This window comes from Pollachius pollachius (assembly GCF_949987615.1).
Source record: "Pollachius pollachius genome assembly, chromosome: 17".
NCBI classification, from domain to species: domain Eukaryota; kingdom Metazoa; phylum Chordata; class Actinopteri; order Gadiformes; family Gadidae; genus Pollachius; species Pollachius pollachius.
The window spans coordinates 18,849,402-18,876,391 of NC_136950.1; the positions used below are offsets into that span (position 1 = coordinate 18,849,402).

The following is a 26,990-nucleotide window of genomic DNA, read 5'->3' on the forward strand; positions in this document are numbered from 1 at the left end:
AGTCAAAGTTTTCAGTAAACGCGTCCTGAACTATTTAGTGAAGAAAGATTACAAAGTAATTAATGAGTTGCAGTTGAGTGCAATTTAACAATATGCTGGATTACAAAGCACTTATCGAGACACTTAAAGGGCTCTTTGTTGGTCTTTTTACCCACAGCTTTCACATGGTCTATGTAACATATATTACCCTTCTTCCATCATCTGAGGGGCCAAAGAGCTGCTGGTTATTCATCCTAGAGTTCTTTTGAGTGGTCAACACATTTCCAAAACAAACAAGCAGAACCAAAACCAGTGTTAGGGCGAGCTTTGTTTTCTAGGGGGTTCAAGCGTCTTTGCTCGTCCGTTGCGTCCCCTCCGTTGTCCGGTCCGGTCAGCGGACTTCTCTCAACCAGGATCATTTCTTCAGGTGTAGAGACTGGAGAAAGAGAGAGAACGATTATAATGTGTTAATATTTATGTATTATTCTTTATACATGAAGAACGAGGCGTGATGAAGGCACGCACACACACGCACACGCACACTCAGACATACAGAGAGTCACACAAACTTCAGGAGGGGGGCCTCTATGTGCATGGCAAGTTTCTGCTTCCTTTTGTAGCTGACTTGTGGGATTTTTACACAATCAATACCAATTCACAGAATGTAATCAGGAAAGTCCATACATCATGTCCATGAAAACTGTTTTGTCATTTGTAGCTATGGTTCTGAAGAAGAAAAATAATGTTTTTTCGAAATTTTCACTGTACAGCAAAATCTATCCTGACGGAAAGGATGGGTCCCAATGGCAACAAATGTCAATCTGCAAAATAAGACGTAGATATCAGTAGCCAAATATCAGTATTTTTCATCAATTGGGGAGCAAAAAATAGAAAGAAATGGAATAATAAGAATCCCTACAATAACAATAGGTATCCACGGATACTGCGAAATCATATAATATTTATGTATTATTCGATGTGTCCTGTAAACAACTTGAATAAAAATAGCTGGTTGCAGTCTAATATAGTCTATAGGTTCCCCAGCATCCATTTGTGGACAGATGGACGCAACATTCCAGATGTACAGGGAGAGTTTCATAACTGATCATCAGTATTTGATAGAATTATAGCAAACATTTGTCTGGATTAGGCTATTAATTACATAATTGCAGCTGTAAAATACAATTAACAGAACTCACCACCTTTTTCGGGGAAAAATGCATTTTGATTGATACGTTATGCTAATAATTTGCTGGCCGGATCCAAATGATCGATGGGCCGGATGTGGCCCGTGGGCCAGCAGTTCAATAGGCCTGCCCTGCTTCAACTCTTCTTAATGACTAAATAGATAAACATATGACAAGTCAAACCCTGCTATGTCTGAGGGTACGGTGATAAAGTCAGGAGGTTTAACCCTTAACACAGACAACCTACTCAGTCTTGGCCAGCCGTGCTCCCTCACAAGAAGGACCTGGGATTAATCTGACCAGATGGTCTCTGGGAAAGTATTGTTACACTTCAGGAGATGCAGACGGGTGTTATATGATGGTTGAAGTACCGGATTGATGGCTTTCGTTGCTATTTTTTTTCTTTTTTTCTCCTAAGAGTACAAAGAGTTACATTAGTAATGGCTTCATCTCAATCATATTTGTAAAACCACACATCAGTCCCAAATCACAAATAAATTACCCAGAAATAACCTCACCAACTTTCTTGACAAAATCACAGTTAAAATAAAATGTGTACATTAATATTTACCAGATGATGCTGATGACGATAGCTGGAAGGATAAATGCAAAGATGACTAACCCTAATGGGATCCAATGTGTTCTATTGGATCCCTCTGAAACAGAGGAAGAGAAATTCATTATTTCTTCCAAAATAATAATTTGTTTTTCTATAATTATTTTCATTATTAATACTAGCATAATAATAACAATTATTAGCAAGAGATGCAATATACATTCAAGTAGCTCAATGTTAATCACTACTTCACTCCAGTTGACTACAGTCAACAATGTTTTCGACACAATTTCTAAAGTGACTTTAGTTATCGGCCTATAGGGAAAATTGTATAAACACAGAAGACAATGTACATTGACATCAAAGTATTGCAAGCCTGATGTCCCTTTCACACCACAGAAGTTTAAGCATCACACAGATTGCTTTTGTATTTTCACCAAGAGTCTACCTTTAATAGGGTCCTCCAGTATCTTCAGTTCAATGTGGGTTACGTCCTCTTCGTCTGCGTACCTGAGAGTGCACCTGTACGTCTCTTCACTCTGGGCTGATGAGGTCACATACAGCAGGAGGCTGCCTGATTCAGACAGTTCTCTTACATGCTGCTGCCACTCTGGTTCCACCACCTTCTCTTGTCCTGCTTGTCTTCTGAGGATGGTCTGGTTGTGGTTGAAGGTCCAGGTGATGTCGTCGAGCCCCGAGGCGTCACAAGGGAGTAACACCTCACTCTTGGGAGCACTTTGCATTGGAGCTGATGAAGATAGACACACGAGTGGACGGACAGACAGAGAGACCCAACATACTAATCTGCAGAGAAATTGGACCATGACACAATTTTTTCTAATTTTACCGATGGAGAATTAAAATCCCTGACCAATAACGTCACTGGTCCAACATTTTTCGACAAAAATGGAGTAGATGTTGCAGACCACGATAATTTCACAAAACAGCAGTACTCTCTCATGTTGGCTTTTAGCGAGCGTGACAGCCCACTTTAAGTTGCCACCATTGACAATCTATTTTACTTCTGATTGTTGCCTCGTTGGATTTAAAGACTTAAGGACATTGTAAACAGTCCTTCAGAAGCCGCTGATGCCATAGAGTCCCTGGCCATCTTCATGGACCTCTGTTGTGTTCTGGAGGACAGTAGCCGGGCGAGGACTGACGGACCAGGTGAGCTGTGGTCTTGGGTAGATTCCTCCAGACTTACAGGTGACAGTGTTGTTCACTATTACAATGTCCACTCTAGAAACAGGCGCTGAAACGACATGCTACTGCATTAAAACAAGAAATTCAAAGAGGTAATGTTTGCTCAACACAACGTTTATATTTATTTATAGGATGACATCCTATTCAAATAGCACTTAAGCTCACCTCTCAATGTCAGGTTGACGTTGGATTCCTCCTGGGTGTTCTCTGAAGTGCTGGCATGACACTGGTACCTGTCCTGGTCCTTGAGGATTACGCTGGCAACACAAAGGGATGCGTTGCACCCTGAGATCTGGACATTGAACAGGGAGGTCCTTCCCTTGTAGAGAGGGTCCTGGTATCCCAGTTGATCCTGGTCATCGTAGTAGGAGTGGACCTGAACGTTCTTCCCATTCTCCTTGACCCAGCGGAGGATCGTATCCCTGTTAGGCTGGAAGCGGCAAGGCAGCACACCGCTCCCCCCAAACACACAGCCCACCTGGGTGTCTGGAGACCAGAGGGTACAACCGTGGTTGGATGTTAGAACAGCACACAGTTCTTATTCAGTTTTTGGAAAGTTATCCGAAAATGTCGGCTTAGCTCAGGAGGTAGAGCAGTTGTCTTGTAACCGAAAGGTTGCTAATTTGATCCCCAGATGTGTCCCTGAGCAAGACACTTAACCCTCACTACTCCTGATGAGCTGGCGGTCGCCTTGCATGGTTGACTCTGCCGTCGGTGTGTCAATGTGTGTGTTAACCGATAAACCGATACACACATAAGTCGCTTTGGATAAAAGCGTCTGCTAAATGCCCTAATTGTAATTGTAATTGTACGCATGGTCGTGAAATACAGGATTGCGCGATGTTCTAGCAGAGCTAGGATATTGTCATAGTGATAGCTATGTATATGTCACTACATATAAACAATGTGATATACAGTTTATACCAAATTTCCACTTACACCAAACCACTTTCACTTCTATCTCAGAACAGTACACCTTACTAACAAATAATTGCTTGACTTACAAACAATGCTTGACTGCTAATTAATGTAATCAGGCAGGTTTAGCCTCTGGTGGAATTTTCAAATGTTTTTTGTATGACAACAGTTCAAAAATATGAACTGCAGTATCTAGTAGTAATACAACATGTAATATACTGCAAAACTATTATATTGTACCCTGTTTACATGATCTGTTGTTGCTAAGATGGCTAATTTATTTTTGTTGTTTCAAAGCTGCAATATGATTTTCAACATAGTAATCTATTCCATTTTATCACTGTTAGAGAAAATGATCGGTTTTGCAAGCCTCTGCCAACCAATTTGCCAACCAAAGGAGGGGCGTGTCATCCCCATGGTTACGACCAATGGAACTTTGTAAGACTTTGTAGGCTACCGTCGTTGTGTATGAGCGTTATAATGAGTGATGATGGTCTCTTATTGTGGCACACAACGTGGCGTTATAGCCTAATAAGTGTCTGAGGAGCTTTACCCTCTCTCGGTCGTGGATATCAACTGCTGCTTAGACAGAGCTCCACACGTCCAAACACACTTCGCCACAGGTGTCCCTTCGTCGGGACGTTGAAGAGTATACTAAAGACACTTTGATGTCACAAAAGTATATCTACCTACGTTCGGAGCAGAGTGGAACGCGCACTTAGTGTTTGATAGTGGCCGGCATAAAGATAGGATGGATTTTTGGAAAAGATGAAAGGGTTTAGGGGTTCTACCCCTAGATTTTAAGATTATCCCAAGAAACGAAATGTTCTTCATATTAGATCATACATTTAGCCAAGCCTACCTCCCTGAACGAGGACCTCCACCAAAAGAAACACGGCCGTGTGGACCAGAACTCTGTTGAGATCTCTCATCTTGTTGATCCTTTCTGACTCTTGACTCTATGCCTTTATTGTTTTTATTATTTCTAAAAAGTCTTCTGAGGAGTATCTGCTGCTCAGCAGCGGGCAGCACAGGGTAGTGAGTGCTCCTATACATTACACCACGACCAGGAGTAGTAGGAGTGGACCTGAAGCTTCTCCCCACTTATCTTGATCCAGTGGAGGATCGAATCACTGTTTGACTTTGAGCTACAAGGCAGCACACAGCTCCCCCCAAATACACATCACACTTGGGGTTCTGGAGATCAGAGAATAGGGGGGTGTTAGAGGCATACTCTTCATTAACTTTAGAAGCAGGTCTATAAGCAATACTCTGATGGTGATAACTGATAATAAATGACTAGTAAATTACCTTGAATCGCTCATGAAACATGACCTTTAGACCTCTGCAATCTGAGAGAGTCAAAGACGACTATATCCTTTTAACTAATCCTGATGACGGACTTCTGTTCTCTAGCTTTTTATTTTTTGTTCAGCAACATGTTAACTTTCCCAGTCTGCTTTTCTCTCGCCTTCTGTCACACAACCTGGCACATCTGAGAACCTGGGTTAATCTTTAGAAACAGCTTTGGTTTCTGTATGAGTAAAGTTCAAATGAGGTCAAAAATTATACGAGAATCCAGTAATTCTAGAAGGAAGTGAAAGTTTCAGATTTAATCAATGTACAATGCTTTTTTTATGTTGTATTTCATTTTATTATTTTCAACATTCTAAGTAAAACCTTAGGGCTATATTTTTAGAAAAAAATGATAGTTTGAGTTCTGGTGGTAGTCTTAATATCAAGCATAACAAACCAAACATTGAAGAACTTGTGAAAATTGCATTAAATGGAAAAAGATCATTTGTCACGTTGAGCACACGAATGTGTGACTCATTTATTTTGTTAGAAAACCAGGAAGAGAAAACGCGCTGCATGTAAACAAATCCGGCATGGGGCTCTACATCATGAGACGTTCCTGACATTTAAAGGGACAGCGATCCCTGAACAACCAAGACAGTAAACGATATGAATACAACAGTGTGTAGAACAGGGATGCCAGGGTGAAATTGATCAGGGGGCCAGATTTTTTTCAAGTGAGGCATCGGGGGGCCGGATTACACTTTCGGACTGAAAAGGCCAAACACTGACTCAACACAATGATAGGTAGGCTATCTGAAATTATTCTTGAAGGCCTACACATCAAAAAGAAATTGCATTGGCACCAAAATAGCCCCACAATGAGGCCTACAATTAGTTACATTTATATTTGTCTTTAAGAAGGTTGTCTCATATCTGGCTGTAGGTGAGTCTTGAAACTAAGAACTCTAGTGTTTAGCATTGCAATTGGTTGTACTAACTTTAACCCTATTGCCGCTGTGTTGGTTTTTGCTGCTGTCGTTGTTTTTAGTAAGAGGTCGTTGAGGCTAGTTTCAGTCACAAGGTGACAATAGGCTTAATTGGTGGGCGGAGCTACGGCTGCCTGAGCTACCTTGTGCATTTAAACGCTAGCTATTATTAGCGTCAGGACCCTGCAAACGAAGACCCGGGAAACAAAGACTACGGGAGTCCCTTGAGGCAGACCAGGGAAGCCACCCTGTTGTATGTAACCATCTCAGCTCTAACCTTCGATGGTAGGACTGGGAGATACAGTTATATATTTATCAGTGCATTAACTCGTGGGCCAGAAAAATCAGAAGAATCTAGATCGCTTTAGGAGAAAGGGGTATTGCAATGTGCATTGAGTGAAAGAGTGAAAGGACTCACACAATCAACAAGTAAAGTTTTAATATGGTATATTGTGTGGATTTAAAGAAATAAAATAAAAATAAAAACAAAAAAACATGAGATATCAACCACAGTTTCTCAATAAATCTAGCATATGGGAAAATCAGAAAATCTTTGTAACAAAATAAAAGTCTTTGGTTCGGGCAGCTCGCCACTACCACTGAGGTTCCCCACTACCGCTACAGAGATGGGAGAAATCCCAGCGGAAGAAGTATCTTCATGCAGATGTCAACCAGGTGTCAATCCAATCAAGCAAAAGACCCAGCCTATAAAGGCCAAAAAGAGGGTTACTATAATATTCATATAATTAAAATATACTTTTAAATGTAAATAAACACATTTCTCAACATTAACATACTTTTCCTTTTTCTACCGCCGCTCACTCAGATTAAACACACAGAGTGGGGGTAATGTAAATAAAACGTAATATAAAACATTTTTGAAACATACATGAAATTAATGCCCCGTTAATCCACATTAACATTAACAGATGCACACAACTCTGTTCATCAGACGAACATCAATAAAGTTACTCACCAGAGGCTCAAGCATCACATACACATACACTCCGGGTACAAGGAAGAATACACCGCTGAGATCAGTCCAGGTTCCGCTTTTGAAAAGACAAGGACACGGGAGTTCAGTAATAAGTACATGTGGCTAATGGCGTGAGCTAACGCTAATAAACAACTCACGTTCTCCTTCGCTTCCGTCACAAACACAAGGTCCGCCAATCAACCCACGGCTACTTCGCTCTCTGCGCCGCCGATAATAATTCAACGTCAAATATATCTGGGTCTCACACAAATAATTATATTCTTTTAACAAAAAGTTCGCATGCCGCCACCTCGACAACGGTCCGGCAGAGAGAGAGAAAGACGGTACACCTTGACGGCGTCTGATTGGTTAAGCTATGTTGCCTTACGTGAACTCCTCATGTCACCCGAATCTTGGTACACTTTGAGAAAGGCACATTCGCCACACTTGAAATAAACAAAATACTCTTTTTAACAGATATAAATGAACTTGTGTATATTAATCTATTTATTGACATATTTAAGATTTAATTCATAAATCCTATTTATTCATTTTATGGAAGATTATTTTAAATCAAACCCTATTTATTCATTTATCTGCCACATAAGGAATATTAATTTATTAATTTATTTATCAATTAACTGGTAAACTGGACTTCTAATAAAGGCCTAGTAACCTGGGTTACATCTAGCTATGTGTCGTACTTCACTCATCGTCAGGATTTCCACTCATAGACGACGCCACCATAGATCCTCTGCTTGGCGCAGCAACCCATCCAATCTGTGCCATCCACAGACCCTTGCCTACACTGACCTTGAAGTGATGGGAGGACTCTGGAACTGCCAATCAGCGGTCAAGAAGGCAGACTCAATTTCGGCCTACGCGTCCCTCATGACCCTCCACTTCCTGGCCCTGACAGAGACTTGGATCACTCCAGAGAACTCTGCTACTCCTGCTGCCCTCTCCGCCGTCTACTCATTCTCACACACCCCAAGACCATCAGGGCGAGGAGGAGGGACCGGACTCCTCATCTCGCCGATGTGGTCCTACCAGGTCATTCCACTAGAACACTTGGGCAGATCTGCATTTGAACTCCACGCTGTCAATGTCACCCTTCCTCTCAAGCTCTTCATTGTGGTGATCTACCGTCCTCTAGGTCCCCTTCGTGACTTCTGCAACGAGATAGATGCTTTCCTGAAAATGGCACACCACTCGTTATCCAGACGAAGACTTCAACATCCTGCCAGAGAAGTTGCACTCACCTGAATTAACCAACTTTTTCGCCACCTTTGACTTAACACTATCCCCTTCTCCTCCCACACACAGGCCGGGAACCAACTTGACCTTATATTCACAAGGTCCTGTGGCACCTCTGCTCTCTCTGTTACCCCACTCCCCATGTCTGACCATCACTTTGTTGCTTTTTCTCTCCCCTTGAAGTCCTCTCCCCCTACCTCTCTAGTCCCCACATTGTCACCACCCGCCGTAACCGTATCCTCCCTCTCCTCCTCTTTGGACTCCCTCTGTCCGTTCCACTCCAGACCTGCACGATCCTCACCCCCCCCCCCCCACTCGGTTGTCTGAATCTCTGCAGACCCATAGAGCAGAGTTGCGGGCAGCTGAGAGAAAATGGAAGAGATCAGACTGTCCTAATGATCTATCTCACTATCTTTTCCTTCTCTCTGATTTCACCTCCACTCTGTCAACAGCCAAATCTTTCTTCTACTGCACCAAAATCAACTCCTCCGCCTCAAACCCCAGGAAACTGTTTTCCTTGTTCTCTTCCTTCCTCAACAATCCCTCCCCTCCACCTCCTTCCTGCCTCACTGCTGATGACATCGTTACCTACTTTACCCAGAAGGTAAAGGACATTAGCTCCTCTTTTATCCCTGCCTCGATCCTCCCTCCTCCCATCCCCACCTCTGTCTTAACCCAATTTATCCCTCTCACCTCCGACGAGGTCAACAGAATAATAACATCTAACCATGCCTCCACCTGCCCCCTTGACACTATCCTTCCTCTCTCCTCCCGGCTGTCTCAAGCGACATCCTGCAATTTCTCACCGCACTTTTCAACCCCTCCCTCACTTCAGGCATTGTTCCAGCATCTTTCAAGACTGCCAGAATAAAGCCTCTCCTCAGAAAACCGACCCTTGATACCACCGACATCCAGAACTACAGACCGGTATCTCTTCTTTCATTCCACTCTAAAACACTGGAACGTGCCATCGCTAACCAACTGTCCTCCTATCTCTTATCTAACAACCTGCTTGACCTTCACCAGTCAGGCTTCAAGAAGGCACACTCCAGTCCCTCCGTGCTGCCAGAGCCACGTTTCTCTCATCGGTTCTCATTCTCCTCGACCTGTCCGCAGCATTTGACATGGTGAATTACCAGATCCTCCTTGCCACTCTCGCTGAACTTGCCATTGCTGAATCTGCCCTTTCCTGGTTCACATCCTACCTGACGAATCGCACCTATCAGGTAACATGGAATGGCTCCTTGTCCAAACCTTGCACGCTTGAAACTGGTGTCCCTCAAGGCTCGGTACTGGGGCCTCTTCTGTTCTCCTTCTATACCAGATCTCTGGGCCCTGTAATTAAATCACACAGATTTTCCTATCACTGCTATGCTGATGACACTCAGCTATTTCTCTCATTCCCCTCATCTGACAATGCCCTGATTGCAACAAGCATATCTGAATGGCAGACATGGCTTAACCTCAACAAGACTGAGCCCTCCTAATGCCAGGGAAAGATTGCCCACACATGGACTTACAGGTCACTGTTGAGAACATCACTGTATCTCCTTCTCCAACTGCCAGAAACCTCTGTGTGGTACTGGACAATCAGTTATGCTGCAACGCAAACATCACTGCGGTGGCCCGATCCTGCAGATTTGCACTTTACAACATCCACAGGATCCGGCCCTTCCTCATAAGGGAAGCAGCTCAGGTTCTAGTCCAATCACTAATCATCTCCCACCTCGACTACTGCAACTCACTCCTGGCTGGACTCCCTGCCTCGTAAACCTGCCTCGTGTATAACCTACCGAAGTTCTCCCATGTGACCCCCCTCTTCCGGGACCTCCACTGGCTCCCTGTAGTAGCTCGCATCAGATTCAAGATGATGGTACTGGCATACAAGGCAGTCAATGGAACTGCCCCTGCCTACCTCCAAGCATTAGTAAAGCCACACACCCCAGCTCGATCCCTCCGCTCAACTACCTCAGCTGGACGTCTGGTACCGCAATCGCTAAGAGCAAGCAAAGGTCGATCAACAAAGTCACAATTTTTCTCTGTTATGGGACCTCAGTGGTGGAACGAGCTCCCTGCCGATGTCAGGATCACAGAGTCGCTCACCAGCTTCCACACAAGACTCAAAACTCACCTGTTCAGAGTTCACCTCGACTCTGAATAGCTTCCCAGCCCCTTCCGGCCACCATTGTATGTTGTACGTTCTGGCACTTAATGTACGCACTTAATCTACATTGCACTTATTCATAGTACTTAATTGTGTAGCGTCTGCAGTAGCTGCTATCATTGCTGTACACGGGCAATGGGTTAGCCTAGCATTTGTTACTACTTGCACTTGGTTCTATGAACATCTGTACTGTACTAACAGCGATATATTGTTTCACTTCTTATGACTAATGTACTTATTGTAAGTCACTTTGGATAAAAGCGTCTGCTAAATGCCCTAAATGTAAATGTAAATGTACAATTACATAGCCTAAAGCAGGAGACAGTTACCCTCTAAAAACGTAACATTTTCCTATCCATGCAAGTAGCCTACATTTATAAATTAGAAATGCAACAAAATAGACTAGGTGCATATAAAACACATTTCCTATAAATAACACAAGTGTAAACTGTTAATTACTTTTATTATATTTATTGAAGGCTTGCACATGAAAACACGTCAATGCATAATTAGGCCAATTAAAACAAGGCCAGGCGAAGTAGGCCAATACGAGTCACAGAAAGTAAGCGCCAGAATAAAGTAGTCCAACAATAGGCCATGTGATTGAATTTCCAGTAGGAATTAGTAAAACAAAAAGGTTCTTGAAAAAATAGCCAAATATGAGCTATCTAAAAACATTAAATTGGTTCAGGCTTTACAGGCTTAACTTTGCCAGTCATCACCAGTCAACCCCAACCCATATTTCCACACACCCATATGCCTATGGCACTAGCCATCAGTCAACCCCAACCCCTTTTATTCCAAATAATAAATGAATATATTCTCCCCTTATCACCCGAGGGGCGGATGTGACATACAGTCGGGCCGGGTCCGGCCCGCGGGCCATAACCCTGGCATCCCTGGTGTAGAACAACGCTTAACAACATAGGTGAATTGTGATATATATATATATATATATATATATATTACTACTACAAACTCTTGATATTAGGTTTGCCAGAGAGACGGTTTATGTCCGGTCCAGCTTACCTCCCTGAAAGTGACCAGCCCCGTCAGTAACACGACCGTCTGAACCTCAACACTGCCCGGTGCCGTCATTAGCTGCGTTTCCATCCCCCGGCTTTTATGGGAATTTTGGAGAATGAGTAAACGGTGATGGAAACACCAAAATTTGCATATAAATCCTCAAATTGTCTGTTCAGCCTTCAAAACGAGAGCTGGTAAATTGTGAAAAATGCATTAAACTGTAATCAGAAAACGTGGTTATATGTTATAGACCCTATAGTATCTGTGGTGTAAAGGCTGTCGCGAATTTCAAATTATGAATATGTACACTTTTTGTTGAAAGTATAGACCGTCGCGATTCCCATTGAAACGAATGGCGCGTGAAGTATTCAAAACGAGAGCTGGTAAATTGTGAAAAATGTATTAAACTGTTATCAGACAACACGGTTATATGCTATAGAGCCTAGAGCAAGGGCGTAGGAACCGGGGGGGACGGAGGGGACGTGTCCCCTCCAATATTGGAAACAGGCGCATTTGTCCCACCTAAAAATGATACTGGGGGGAGAAAAATATTTTATTTTATTTTGAAAGCGCAACACAGCGTCTTGTCACCGCTTCTTATTCTAAAAAACTGGATGATTGAGCGTGCAATTAAAGAATTGATTTGATATTCATCAGTTCATTACTGCCATTGAAAATGTGTTTTCCTTTACATTTACAAATGTATCTTTTTAGTAGAATAAAATATATTTTTCAGTGTAGTTAATTTATGACATATTTCAGTTCAAACCATTAACGGATCTGTCAGGTTTCCGATATGTGTCCCCCCCAATGTTAAACTCATTCCTACGCCTCTGGCCTAGAGTCTCTGTGGTATAAAGGATGGGACGAATTTCGAATTATAATTATGTACAATGTATCCTTTGAATACTTCCATGGAACAGATGGCCAATACGAATAATAGATACGTGTGTGGACCACTGAAGAGGTAAAACTTTTCCTTGCTCTCATCGAAGAAAAAAACATTACAGCTATTTTAGACAACAATGCAATCCACTATATATCAGGACCCACGAGAGAGCATGTTATCAAAAGGATACAACAAGACCTGGAATGTGTGTAGTTTTCCGCTAAAACCACTTGATGGAAACACACCTAATTCTAATTTCCTTTTTGCGAATTTTCTAAAGATTCGCTTCACCTTTAGATGGAAACGTGACTATTGTCTGTGGCTCTTGATATTAGGCTTGCCAGAGAGACGGTTTATATCCGGTCCAGCTTACCTCCCTGAACGACGACCAGCCCCGTCAGTAACACGACCGTCTGAACCTCAACACTGCCCGGTGCCGTCATTGCCTGTGTCGTCCTCTGTCAGCTTTAACTGTTGTTGGTCTGCTGACAGGACCAGGACACACCAACCTTTAACTGGACTGATTAGACTTCACGGCTGCCAGTTTGTCATTTTATTGTCTTTGGTATTTTTATTGTCTTTGGACTTGTATTTACAATACGAGCTACGGATACATTTGCTATGTAAGGAAAGGCAAGGCAATTTTATTTGTATAGCACATTTCTTACATCAAGCAATGATGTGCTTTACAGTGAAAAAGCTAAAGGGATTGTAAATTTTAAATAAACTGAAGAAAAATACAATTTAATCTAACAAAAGGTATTATTTAAAAGCAATTAGTGGTACGTTATATTGAATTCTGAGTGGAAAGAGTTATTTTTTGTAAAACCTTAAATTAAAAAGTAAATTGTTTGATTGGGCTGCAAACAATAAGGGAAACTTGGGGGAACATGGAGATTTCTTATAATAAAACACCTCAAAGTCTTGTTTATAATAATAATAATAACAATAATAGATAAAGTACATTATAAGAATTCTAGACTACTCATGACCTAAATATAAAAATATAAATTTGTCATTTACATTTAATGTCACGGTTGGCGGGTGGCAGGCAGGCAGGTAGGACCCAATAGCAGACCGTTCAGGTAAAGGATCATTTATTAACGCAAGAGGCAAGGAACACCGAGAACACAGGTGACGCGGGTAACACAGGTAACACACAGGACACAACTCACCACCAACCACAATGATCAAACAAGGAACAAAGGAAAGACAAGGGCTTAAAGGGGACATACCATACCACCAGGTGTGAGTGTGATTAGCCATTACAAGCCGTTTTCAAAATGTGCAGCATTGTGACATCACAGGTGGGCGTGTCCATCTAGATGTGTGACGGATAGATGGACACGCCAACCTGTGATGGTGGTATGATATGTCCCCTTTAAATACCAAACACAGGACACGCAACGAGTAACAGCTGAAACACATTAGGGGAGGGAGCAGTTATCACACAGGAGGGAAACTTGACAGGACATGGGGAGAAACAAGACAGATACCAAAGTAAAATGGGAAACACACCAAAACAAGACAAGGAAACAGACAGACCATGACATTTAATGGATTGATCAGGTGTAAATGATAACTTATACACAAACAACGTTGAAAGAATATTTTCCTCAAGAATATCACACGAAAACAGCAGGGTGGTGAAATATTAAGAGCGAAAGAGGATATATTTAAAACGTATTTATTTACTTGATGTGGACATCACAATTAACATAACAGTTCAGACATAAACAACTGCACAGCACCAGCCCTGTATGAGCATTTGGGACAAACGAAAAGTGGAAAACCTTTCTTTACATTTATAGTACATCGTTTTCTGAAAATAATTGAAAATGGTTAATTATGACGTTATTATACAATTTTTTTTTTTTTAAATAATAATAGTAGTAATCCGTTGCAGGTGGTTTTGTTTTAAATCTGTGTAGGAGTCCAATTCCACTGATGGTACACTAAGGTGATGGACGCACGCTACAATTCACCCATTCATAGCCTGAAAGATTGATTAAAATTGATGTCAATGCAAAAAAATATTTGGGATCATAAGGATGACAAAAACTTGTCAAGTGACCAAACTAGTAATTGTTATATTTTGTCAGAAAACGTTTAATTTCCATTAATCCAGAGACATGTGTCTGCGCTCTTGGACGTGTGCTCTGTGGTGCGTCACCAAGGTTGTCCATATTGTTGTTGTTGTTGTTGTGGTGCTAAAGTTGCCTCGGCTGTACCCATCACATTGTCCTTTTGACCTTTTGAAAGTCTTTCTCTGGTGCAGAATAAATATATCCTCCCAGTCCATCTCAGATGAAGACACCGTTCAACATAGCAGCAGACTCTAATCCCAGCAGAGGACTCAGAGGTCAGAATCAGCCCCTATAGACCACACCTACTCCCCTTTAAGCACCTCAGCCGCACTCCTGAAGCTGGTCAGTCCCTCCTACAAAGCACCCCCCCCCCCCCCATTACAACGTGAACACGGATCCTGGCACCTGTGACCCCGGTCTTACCCTGCTGTGTCTGATGGTACGGTAATAAAGTCAGGAGGTTGAACCCTTTATCTCAGACAGAGGAACGACTTCCTGAGGAGAGGGTTCAGTACTTTGGTGGTTTGAGCTCATTCCTCGTCCTTCGTTGGCCTAAGAGTAACAAGAAGTTATATTAATAATAGCTTCATAATCCTATTTGTAAAACTACACAGTCCCACATTCATAAATTACCCAGAAGGAACTCGAGAAAAAATAAAAAAGTGTAGTAAACATGTTATTAATGAAGGTGTAAGTACTGGTTTTACCTTTTTTATGAAAAAATAAATGATGATGGCGATGATTAAAACGGAAACGGGAAGCAAGACTCCTAAAATGATCCCAAGTGTGCTGGAAGATCCCTCTGAACAGAAAAAGAGAATGTTGCTTATTCTTTCTAAAATAATAGTAACAATCATAACAATGACTGCAATACACATCCAAATACCTTCACCTTAAACATGTTTTAAACAAATTGTCTAAGGTGGCTCATCAGTTACAGGCCCACTTCTTTACTGAACATGGTTCAGTAAAGAAGACAATGGACACCCTTGTCTTACCCCCCCCCCCCCCCCCCACCCCCCCAAGCATCAGCAAAGTATTGAAAACGCAATGTCCCTTTTTCACACCACAGATGGTTTAGCATAACACAGATTGATTTTATATTTTCACCAAGAGCCTACCTTCAACAGGGTCCTCCAGTATCTTCTGTTCAATGTGGGTTACGTCCTCTTCGTCTGCGTACCTGAGAGTACAGCTGTACGTCCCTTCACTCTGGGCTGATGAGGTCACATATAGCAGGAGGCTGCCTGATTCAGACAGGTCTCTTACATGCTGCTGCCACTCTGGTTCCACCACCTTCTCTTGTCCTGCTTGTCTTCTGAGGATGGTCTGGTCGTGGTTGAAGGTCCAGGTGATGTCATCGAGCCCCGAGGCGTTACAAGGGAGTAACACCTCACTCCCGGGAGCACTTTGCATTGGAGCTGACGAAGACAGACACACGAGTGGACAGACAGACAGACATATGATATTGTTATGAAATCTGCAGAGAAATTGGACCATGATACAATTTTCCCTAATTTCACCAATGGAGAATGCAAATCCCTGACCAATAATGTCAATGGTCTGACTAATCTGCCATGGAGTAGATGTTGCAGACCGCAATATTTTCACAACACACATCTGAAGCAGTACTCTCTTATGTCAGCCACTGACATGAAAGGCACCTTCAGGTTGCCGCCATCGAAAGTCAACACTTTATTACTAACCGTTGCCCTTCTGATATTCAAAGACTTACGGTGTAACCTGATCGTGGCTTTCCTTGCACTGTGTTCATTTTGGACTGAGCAGCTGTAGGTCGACTCTGTGTCATCGTTCACAGTCCTTAAGGAGCCGCTGATGTCATAGAGTCCCTTGTCATCGATATGGACCTCAGTTGTGTTCTTTAGGATGGTAGCCGGGTGAGGACTGATGGACCAGGTGAGCTGTGGTCTTGGGTAGATTCCTCCAGACTTACAGGTAACAGTGTTGTTCACTAGCACAATGTCCACGCTAGCAACAGCTGCTGGATCAGGAGCTGCAACGACATGGCACCAAATTAAAACTAGAAACTAATAGTAACCATGCCTCATTTGGTTTCCTACAGTTGCATTGCTACTGATATCAATGGCGTAGTTAGGTATTATTGCTAACCAAACCAGGAACGTTACATCAGAAAATATACCTAAATACACACACAACTGACATGGGAACGTTGCAATTTTATTTTGTGGTTGAAGAAAACACAGGTCTCAGATTGTAAGGGAATATTTGAAAAGTAAAGCTTGTGAGGTGTGGACCCTTAACTGAGTTATTTATCTTTGTAACTGTACTTTATGAAAATATATAGCCAACTACACATTTGCTTTAGATGCATAGAAAAATTACATAACTGCGCAACAACACAACTTTCTGCATTGACTTGTTTTGACATTGGTTAAATCCTATGCAATGGTCACATTCATTTTTGCGAAATCCTGAACATAATTGGGCTCAAACTACCCGTCAGTGGGTTACATTATAAAAATAATTGTTTAAAATAGGATATGACATCAGGACTTGAGCTCACCTCTTGCCGTCAGGATGATGAAGGTCTCCTGGCTGTTCTGTGAAGTGCTGGCGTAACACTGGTACCTGCCCTGGTCCTGGAGGTTCACCCTGGCAAGACGAAGGGATGCGTTGCCCCCTGAGATCTGGTCATGGAACAGGGTGGTCCTTCCCTTGTAGAGAAGGTTCTGGTGTTCCAGTTGGTCCTGGTCATCGTAGTAGGAGTGAACCTGAACATTATTCCCATTCTTCTTGACCCAGTGGAGGGTCTCAATACTGTTTGGCTGGAAGCGGCAAGGCAGCACACAGCTCCCCCCAAACACACAGCCCACCTGGGTGTCTGGAGATCAGAGGATACAACCGTGGTTGGATGTTAGAACAGCACACAGTTCTTATTCACTCTTTGGAAAAGGCATTTGTAACTGTGAGGGAAAGGTGTAACCTCAAAGTTTCAAGTAATAGAGCTAAGCATTTCTGGTGATTGTGTAAAATGTTGGAAAGATACCCACAGGCGTGAAATACAGGATCGGGCGTGTCCCAGCAGAGCCACTGCCTTAGCATATTGTCATAGTGATAGCACTGCATAAGGCACTGCATGTGAACAATGTGATGAACAGTATATACCAAACTTCCGCTTGCACCAAACCACTTTAACTTCTATCTCAGAACTGTACACCTAATTAACAAATGACTTACTTGCTTGACTTGCAAACAATGCTTGACTGCCAGTGAATGTAATCAGGCAGGTTCATCTTTTGCTGGAATTTTCAAATGGTTTCTGTATGACTACAGCTCAAAAATATGAACTGCAGTATCTTGTAGTAATATAACATACAATGTACTGCAAAACTATTATATTGTACCCTGTTTCCGTGATCTGTTGTTGCTAAAAGAGGTAGTGAACCCAAAATCATCCTCAATTATTTTTGCTGTTTCAAAGCTGCAATATGTCGTATATGATCTTCAACATAGTAATCTATTCTATTTCATCACCGTTAGAGAAAATGCTGTGTTTTGCAAGCCTCTGCCAACCAATTTGCCAACCAAAGGAGGGGTGTGTCATCCCCATGGTTACGACTCAAGGAACTTTGTAAGACTTTTTAGACTACCGTCGTTGTGTATGAGCGTTATAATGAGCGATGTCATGAATTGTGGCACACAACGCGGCGTTAGTGTCTGAGGAGCTTAACCCTCTCTCGGTCATGGACATCAACCGCTGCTCAGACAGAGCCCCGCACGTTCACACACATCGCCACCAGTGTCCCTTAGTCGGGACGTTGAAGAGTATACTAAAGACACTTTGACGTCACAAAAATATCTCTACCTGCGTTGGGAGCAGAGTGGAACGCAGTCTAAGTGGTTGGCAGAGACCGGCATAAACACAGGATTGATTTTAGGAGAAGATGAAAGGGTTTAGGTTCTACCCCTAGATTTTAAAATTATCAGAAGAAATGAAACGTTCTCCATATTAGTTCATACATTTAGTCAAGCTTACCTCCCTGAACGAGGACCTCCACCATAAGAAACACGGCCGTGTGGACCAGAACTCTGTTGAGTTCTCTCATCTTGTTGATCCTTTCTGACTCTTAAGCCTTTCAGTCGGCTGCAGAGCACCTCAACCAGAGAGTGGAATGATCATTTGACCTGAGCCACATTCCCTTCATGGGGAGGAGGAGGAGGAGGAAGAGGAGGCAAGGAGTGAGAAACATGTTGCGGTGCCCGTCCTGCCTCACCTGTGCAGGTGGACTGCAGTGACGTCATGCCTGGTTGTTAAGAGGTTGTCTCTCAAATTGGAAGATTTATCTCGTCATGCCACATTTCCATCAGGTGTATTCAAATGGGTGGACGTAATAATGGTTTTACATAAGGGCATGTCAAACAATCTTCAATGTATTAAATGTATCTTAAACTAATCAACCCTGTTTTACGGAAGGCTATACTGTAAAATAAAAGAGCAGCAATAAGTGTGTGTTGACACACTTTCAACAACAAGGTGACACCAGCTATTTGTCAAGCTTACTTCCCTGAATGAGGACCTCCACCATAAGAAACACGGCTGTGTGGACCAGAACTCTGTTGAGGGCTGTCATGTTATTCCTTCTTCATGCCTCTTGTCATGAACTAGCTTGTAGACCACACAGGAAGTTTAACTGAAGTATATTTATTTAGAACCAATAACCTCTATAAAGAGATAAAGATAAACAATGTACAAGTATGTATCAGTATTATCAGTAGTGACTGCAGTGTATGGTTGCGTGTGAGTAATGTAGTGTAGTATATCAGATCCATCTAAAGAAGCCAAAAGCCCTGCCGTCTGGGTAGGATCAGAGAGAGTGAGATGGCCTGGCAGCCATCTTAAATAAGTGTGGAGGAGCCTGAATGGAATTGAGATAAGGTGGGTTGCAGCTCCTGCGGCAACACCTGAGGCACGCCTCTAGTTACGTTTTGTCAGAAAAATGACAAAACGTAACTAGACAACTTTCTGCATCAACTTACAGCTGATATAAGCTAAATACTATGCAGAGATCACAATTATTTTTGCTAAAACATGAACATAATGCGTTTAATGGCTCGAACTACCTGTCATTGGGTTGCATTATAATTATTATTTTCATCAGGACTTGAGCTCACCTCTCACTGTCACGGTGACGAAGGCCTCCTGGCTGTTCTGTTAAGTGCTGGCGTAACACAGGTACCTGCCCTGGTCCTGGAGGTTCACCCTGGACAGACGAAGGGATGCGTTGCCCCCTGAGATCTGGTCATGGAACAGGGAGGTCCTTCCCTTGTAGAGAGGGTCCTGGTATCCCAGTTGGTCCTGGTCATCGTAGTAGGAGAGGACCTGAACGTTCTTCCCATTCATCTTGACCCAGTGGAGGACCGTATCCCTGTTTGGCTGGAAGCGGCAAGGCAGCACACAGCTCCCCCCAAACACACAGCCCACCTGGGTGTCTGGAGATCAGAGAACAGGGTGGTGTTGGAAGCATACTCCTCATTACATTTATTTGCATGTCCATAAGTAATACTGTGATGGAGATATCTGTTTATAAGTTATTACTTCTTTCATAAATTATCTTAAATTGCTCGTAAAATATGAACGTTAGACCTCTGCAATCTTTGACAGAGTTTATTTTCTGTTCAGCAACACATTTTTCAACATAATGACTATTTTTCCACGTCTGTTTTTCTCTCTCCCCTACTCTCAAATAACCTGACCCACCCGAGAACCTGGGTTAATCTTTGGAGACAGCTTTGGTTTCTGTATGAGAAAAGTTTAAATGAGGTCAAAAATGATACAAGCAGAATCTAGTGATTCTAGTACGAAGTGAATTTTTCAGATTTAATCAATGAACAATACATTTTTTAATGTTGCATTTAATTTTATTATTTTCAACATTATAAGTTAAACCCTTCGGTCTATATTTTTACAAAAAAAGTTTGTTAGTTTGAGTTCTGCTGCTAGACCAAATATCAAGCATAACAATCCAAACATAGAAGAACTCTTGATATCAGGTTTGCCAGAGAGACGGTTTATATTCGGTCCAGCTTACCTCCCTGAACAACGACCAGCCCCGTCAGTAACACGACCGTCTGAACCACAACACTGCTCAGTGCGGTCATTGTCTGTATCTTCCTCTCTCAGATTTAACTGTTGTTGGTCTGCTGACAGGACCAGGACACGACAACCTTTGACCTGGACTGAGTAAACCTCCTGGCTGCCACTCATTTGATTGGCTTTCGTTGCTTACAACACGAGTTACGTTTGTTATTACATTTTTCTTTTAAAATCAATTAAGAAGAAGAAGATAAGAATTTTATTTCATCCCATACATGGGAAATAAAATTGTTACAACAGCCCATGGAATCTAAAATATGCAAAAATAAAATAAAGTGTATAATGTATCCAACAATACATACATACATAAGATTATACAAAATAAAATAAATACAATAAATATAAATAAATTACACAGTGATTACAATTTCATGCCATAAGGGCATAAAGTGCACACGCCCATGAGCTACACAATAAATTAGGCCAAGAGGTGCCTCACTACAGAATAAATACTTTGTCACAAATGTACAGTGGAAAGTGCATCTTATTAAATTCAAGTATTGCATTATTATTTAGGTGAAGTGATTTTTGGTAGCACAATATTTCATAACCGGTGTGTTATAGAGTCTTATGACAGATGGAATAAAATACCTTTGGAAACGTTCCTTTTTACATGCTGGGTGTAGTAGTCTTACTAAAGGAACTGTTGTGTGCTGCCACTGTCTCATGGAGAGGAAGAGAGGAATTGGACAGAATGGATTCCAATTTGTCCAACATCCTCCTCTCCCCTACCACCTCAACACGCTCCAGTGCACAGCTCAGGACAAAGCCAGCCCTTCCCACCAGCTTGTTTAGTCTTTTCCTGTCCCTCTCAGTGAACCCACAACCCCAAAAGACTACTGTATGCAAAATTACATGCTTGCACACCCCAAAATACCTCAATCTTCTCAGCAAGTGCAGACGACTTTGGCCCTTCTTGTACAAGGCATCTGTGTTATATGACCAGTCCATTTTATTGTTGAGGTGAACACCCAGGTATTTGTAGACTGATACCATCTCAATGTCGCCTCCCTGGATGTTCACTGGTGCAATTGGTGGTGCCTTATGGCTGAAGTCAATCACCGTCTCCTTTGTCTTACTGGTGTTCATCTGAAGATGTTTTTTTCCACACCATTCAACAAAGCTGGTGATGACCCCCCTGAACTCCAGCTCATTCCCCTTTGTAACACAGCCAAAAATGTGCTGAAAGACCCCATAGAGTTCATCAGCACAGTCCCTAAGCAGTCTGGGGCTAATCCCGTCAGGACCCGTAGCCTTCCTCACCTTCATCCTCCTAAACACATCTCTCACCTGTTCTGCAGTTCTGGGTAGGCTGGGGAGAGAGGTGAGACCCCCGCAGGCTGGGGAGACACGCCCTGAGTGAGTGGCGGAGGGGTTATGTGAAGTGAAGAGCGCTACTGGAGGTGGAGATGGACAAGGTGGGGGGGGGGGAAAGCGGGGGGTAACCCCGGAGTGGAGCAGGCTGGTGGCGTAGACTGGTGGTGCCGATTGGACTGGGCTCTGGTGGGCGGGGTCTTGAGTGGTAGCAGGGGCCTCCGAATCAAATCGGTTAATAAATAGATTTAACTAATTTGCCCACTCCCTGTCCGCATCTTCAGGTCCACTACCTCCTACTTTGCTGTGGCCTGAGATAGTTTTCAGACCCCTCCAGACCTCCCTGGGTGAATTTGGGGAGAGTGGAAGACAAGGGGGGGTGGTTAAAATCCCCAGAAATGAGAAAGAGCGCTTGGGAGTTGGATATCTGCAACTGTGATACAACAGTGAGTAGAAGGTCGCCAGCAGAGGCAGCATCAGCAGACGGGGGGGATGTACACGGTAATGGCAATGACATGTGAAAATGTCCGGGGTGCAACGTTGCTCCTTAATACTGATGTGATGTGGGTTACACCATCCGTTATTTACATACATCGCCAGTCTCCCCCCCCCTTTCTTCCTACCACTCTCCTTTGCCCCCTGTCCGCTCTCACGAGTTTAAAACCATCCAGTATCACATGCGAATCCAGGGTGAGATTATTCAGCCATGTTTCTGTGAGGAAAGCAAGGCTACTCTCCCGGTATCTGCGCTGCAGTCTGGTTGCCCTCTGGGTTTGTTATATTGAATTCAAAACATATAATATCAGAGATCTGAGGTTTGTTTGAGTGTAAAGAGACATTTTAATTATAAAAAAACTTTTACTATATTATTTATTATTAAATATTATAGTCAAATCCGTAAGTCTTGTTAATAATAATGGGTTAAGTCTAATATTAGAATTCTCTGCAATTTATGGGCTTAATATATGTAAATGTCTCATTCAGATTTGATGGATTGATCAGGTGGAAAATATAACTTAAACACAAATGACATCAGAGGAATATAACACGCAAACAGCAGGGAGGTGAGACATGAAGGGCAAAAGAGGAATTTATTTGAATGTATTCATTTATTTGATTTTGGCTTCACAATTAAAATAATAGTTTAAATTGCACAGCACCAGATGCAGTGTTTGAGTGATTGAATCAAACAAAAGAAAAATGGAAAACCATAATTTACATGTAGCTGACTATATACATATATATACAATACATAGTTTTTCAAAAAGTATTTCAAAATGGTTGATTACAATGTCATAATACAAATAAAATTAACAGTATTAATAAATAACAATAGGTGTATTCCTTTGGAGATGCTTTTGTTTTAAATCTGTGTAGAAGTCCAATGCCACAGACGGTACATTAAAATAATGGTCGCATGTTACAATTCATCCATTCATAGCCTTAAAGATTAATTTAAGTTTCACGACTTGTTACAAATCTCAATGTAAAAGAAAATAGTGGGATCATAAGGATGACAAAAATCTGCATTTTTCTCTCTTGGTAATAATCTGTTGATGCATGTGATAAACACGTTTTGTTCATTCAAAATATGTTATTAATTCAAAGCAGTTGTTATTCATTGCAAAACATTTATTAATTCTGTGATTTATACAGGTATTGATCACGCAATGTGCGCGCAATTACGCATGGTGGTGTGCGGGACATTTGAGACAAGTGTTTCAATCGTCCCGACAGCGACTACTGACACTTTTTTACCTCTAAACTTCAAAACTCTGTCATTGCACACATTAGCACAGGTTTAAGTACTAATTCATCTGTTGTATAGTCATATTATTATGGCATGAAACAAAAAACACAACTATTCATTACAAAAAAACTACCGCAGGAAGGAATTTACTTAGCGCTCTCGAAAACAGGTTCGCGGGATAACATTTGAACGGTGTGACGTCCTTACACGAAATTTCCCGGAGTTGGTCAGTCTTGCGTGCTGAACGTAGTGACGAAATTTGACGTGAACGCCTTGCGTGGTTTTCGAGGAAATCGCTGTGTTTCAATCGTCCCGTGTTTCAATCGACCCGGCTCTCCCCTACGATGAACACCACTCACCTGCTGCAGGCTGTGTTTCAATAGAGGTATCTGGAGTGCTGGATGTTGCTAGACATGCAGGCTGTGTTTCATTGGAGGTAGCTGGAGTGCTGGATGTTGGTAGAGTTGCAGGCTGTGTTTCACTGGAGGTAGCAGGAGTGATGGATGTTGGTAGATCTGCAGGCTGTTTTTCACTGGAGGGAGCTGTACTGCTGAATGTTACTAGACCTACAGGTTGTTTTTCACTAGAGGGATCTGGCGGCCTAGATGTGGTGCTGGATGTTGCTTGATCTGCAGGCTGTATACAAACATACAGGTCAACAATATTGTTAAACATCTGCATTAAGTCCTTCGGCATATAAAGTAGCACTGTACAAATACACTGTATATAATTTGCCAATGCATTCATTTAATACAAGATGTAACTGTAACATTCAACAATATATATGATATATATATATGTATGTATGTATATATATATATATATATATATATATAAAATAAGATATAATAAGATAATATATACACAATGACGACATAGCAGTGTATTAGCAAATACAAAGAGACCACCAATAATCGGATGAACGTACAAGCTCCGGAGTGAGGAGAGGTGAAGATGGGAGAGCAGATGTCCCTTCTCCATCAGCTAGGGACATAGGCAGATGATCCAAGAGAGTTATAGAGAAGATACAGTTAAACTATTACAAGCAAAAACATGTAGCTGCTTGGTCGATATAACGGTTTCCTTTTGGACTAAATTGAAGCAGCTCTCATCCTTGCTAAGAAAAAGCTTTTTCGGGGAAAAATGTATTTCGATTGTTTACGTTCTGCTAATAATTTGGGCCGGCAGTTCAATAGGCCTGCCCTACTTTAACCCTTCTAAATGACTAAATAGATGAACATGTGACGAGTCAAACCCTGCTATGTCTGAGGGTACGGTGATAAAGTCAGGAGGTTTAACCCTTAACACAGACAACTTCCTCAGCCTTGTCCAGCCGTGCTCCCTCAGAAGAAGGACCTGGGTTCAATCTGACCAGATGGTCTCTGGGGAAGCATTGTTACACTTGAGATGCAGATGGGTGTTATATGATGGTCGAAGGCCCGGATTGATGGCTTTCGTTGCTTACTTTTAGTTTCTTTCTTTGGTTTGCATGTTATTCTCCTAAGAATAAAAAGAGTTATATTAGTAATGGCTTCATCTCAATCATATTTGTAAAACCACACAGTCCCACATCACGAATAAGTAACCAAGAAATAACCTCAGTAACTTTAAAAAAAAAAAAGCACAGCTAATAAAATGTGCACATTAATATTTACCATATGATGAAGACGATGATAGCTATAAGGATAACTGTAAGGAAGACTCCAATTATGATCCATAGTGTTCTATTGGATCCCTCTGAAACAGAGAAAGAAAAGTTGATTATTTTAATAATATTTACTTTAACAATAATAATAATAATACAATTTAATATTATTATTTTCATTTTTAATAGTTGTATAATAATTACAAATATTAACAGGAGGTGCAATATACATTCAAGTAGCTCATTACCTAGTCAATCATGTTTTCAACACAATGTCTAAAGCGACTTATCATTTATCGCCCTAATAAAAAATGTAAAAAACATTTTTGTCTTTTACATTTGATGATTGACATCATCAAAATATTGTAAGCCCAAGAACGCTTTCACACCACGGATGGTTTAGCATAACACAGATTGATTTTATATTTTCACCAGCAGCCTACCTTCAACAGGGTCCTCCAGTATCTTCAGTTCAATGTGGGTTACGTCTTCTTCGTCTGCGTACCTGAAAGTACACCTGTACGTCCCTTCACTCTGGGCTGATGAGGTCACATACAGCAGGAGGCTGCCTGATTCAGACAGGTCTCTTACATGCTGCTGCCACTGTGTTTCCACCACCTTCTCTTGTCCTGCTTGTCTTCTGAGGATGGTCTGGTTATGGTTGAAGGTCCAGGTGATGTCATCGAGCCCCGAGGCGTTACAAGGGAGTAACACCTCACTCCCAGGAGCACTTTGCATTGGAGCTGATGAAGACAGACACACAAGTGGACAGACATACAGACATATGATATTGTTATGAAATCTGCAGAGAAATTGGACCATGACACAATTTTCCCTAATTTGACCAATGGAGAATGCAAATCCCTGACCAATAATGTCAATGGTCTGACTAATCTGCCATGGAGTAGATGTTGCAGACCGCAATATTTTCACAACACACATTTGTCAGCCACTGACATCACAGGCACCTTTAGGTTGCCACCATTGAAAGTCAACACTTTATTACTGACCGTTGCCCTTCTGATATTCAAAGACTTACGGTGTAACCTGATCGTGGCTTTCCTTGCACTGTATTCATTTTGGACTGAGCAGCTGTAGGTCGACTCTGTGTCATTGTAAACAGTCCTCAAGGAGCCGCTGATACTGTCATAGAGTCCCTGGTCATCTTCATGGACCTCGGTTGTGTTCTGGAGGACAGTAGCCGGGCGAGGACTGACGGACCAGGTGAGCTGTGGTCTTGGGTAGATTCCTCCAGACTTACAGGTAACAGTGTTGTTCAGTAGCACAATGTCCACTGTAGCAACAGGAGCTGCATGGACATGAAACAACATTGAAACAAGAAAGTAATAATGACCATTGCTACTGATATCAATGGCGTAGGTCAATATTATTGCCTACAAAACCACCAGAGGTGTAGCCATGGGCGGGCCAGGACGGGCCTAAGCCCGCCTACTTGTCAGTCTTGCCCGTCCATTCAGAGGGCTTTCCTTCGTGATTGTGTTCAACATCTAAAAAAGGCGCGCACATCAGCTCTCCGCTGAGAGCTCAAGAATCAGTCAACCGCAAACAGCCGGTAACCCCATCCCCCCCCCTTCCCCCCCTGGACTTTGCTGTG

The 26,990-nt window shown here is 42.2% G+C and overlaps 1 protein-coding gene and 1 pseudogene across 2 annotated transcripts in view; both read right to left on the reverse strand.

The window, feature by feature from the left end:
* The window catches only part of LOC307088703 (CD276 antigen-like), a gene marked incomplete at its 5' end in the record, with an annotated part of 47,109 nt that overhangs the window by 18,471 nt on the left and 1,648 nt on the right, over window positions 1–26,990 (reverse strand). The window lies entirely within an intron of this gene.
* LOC307089062 lies at window positions 1,578–19,724 on the reverse strand (annotated as a pseudogene). Its single transcript, XR_013812828.1, has 5 exons — window positions 19,685–19,724; window positions 3,094–3,414; window positions 2,745–2,977; window positions 2,171–2,521; window positions 1,578–1,822 (listed from the first exon to the last, which is right to left on the reverse strand). The product of XR_013812828.1 is annotated as an uncharacterized misc_RNA (transcript).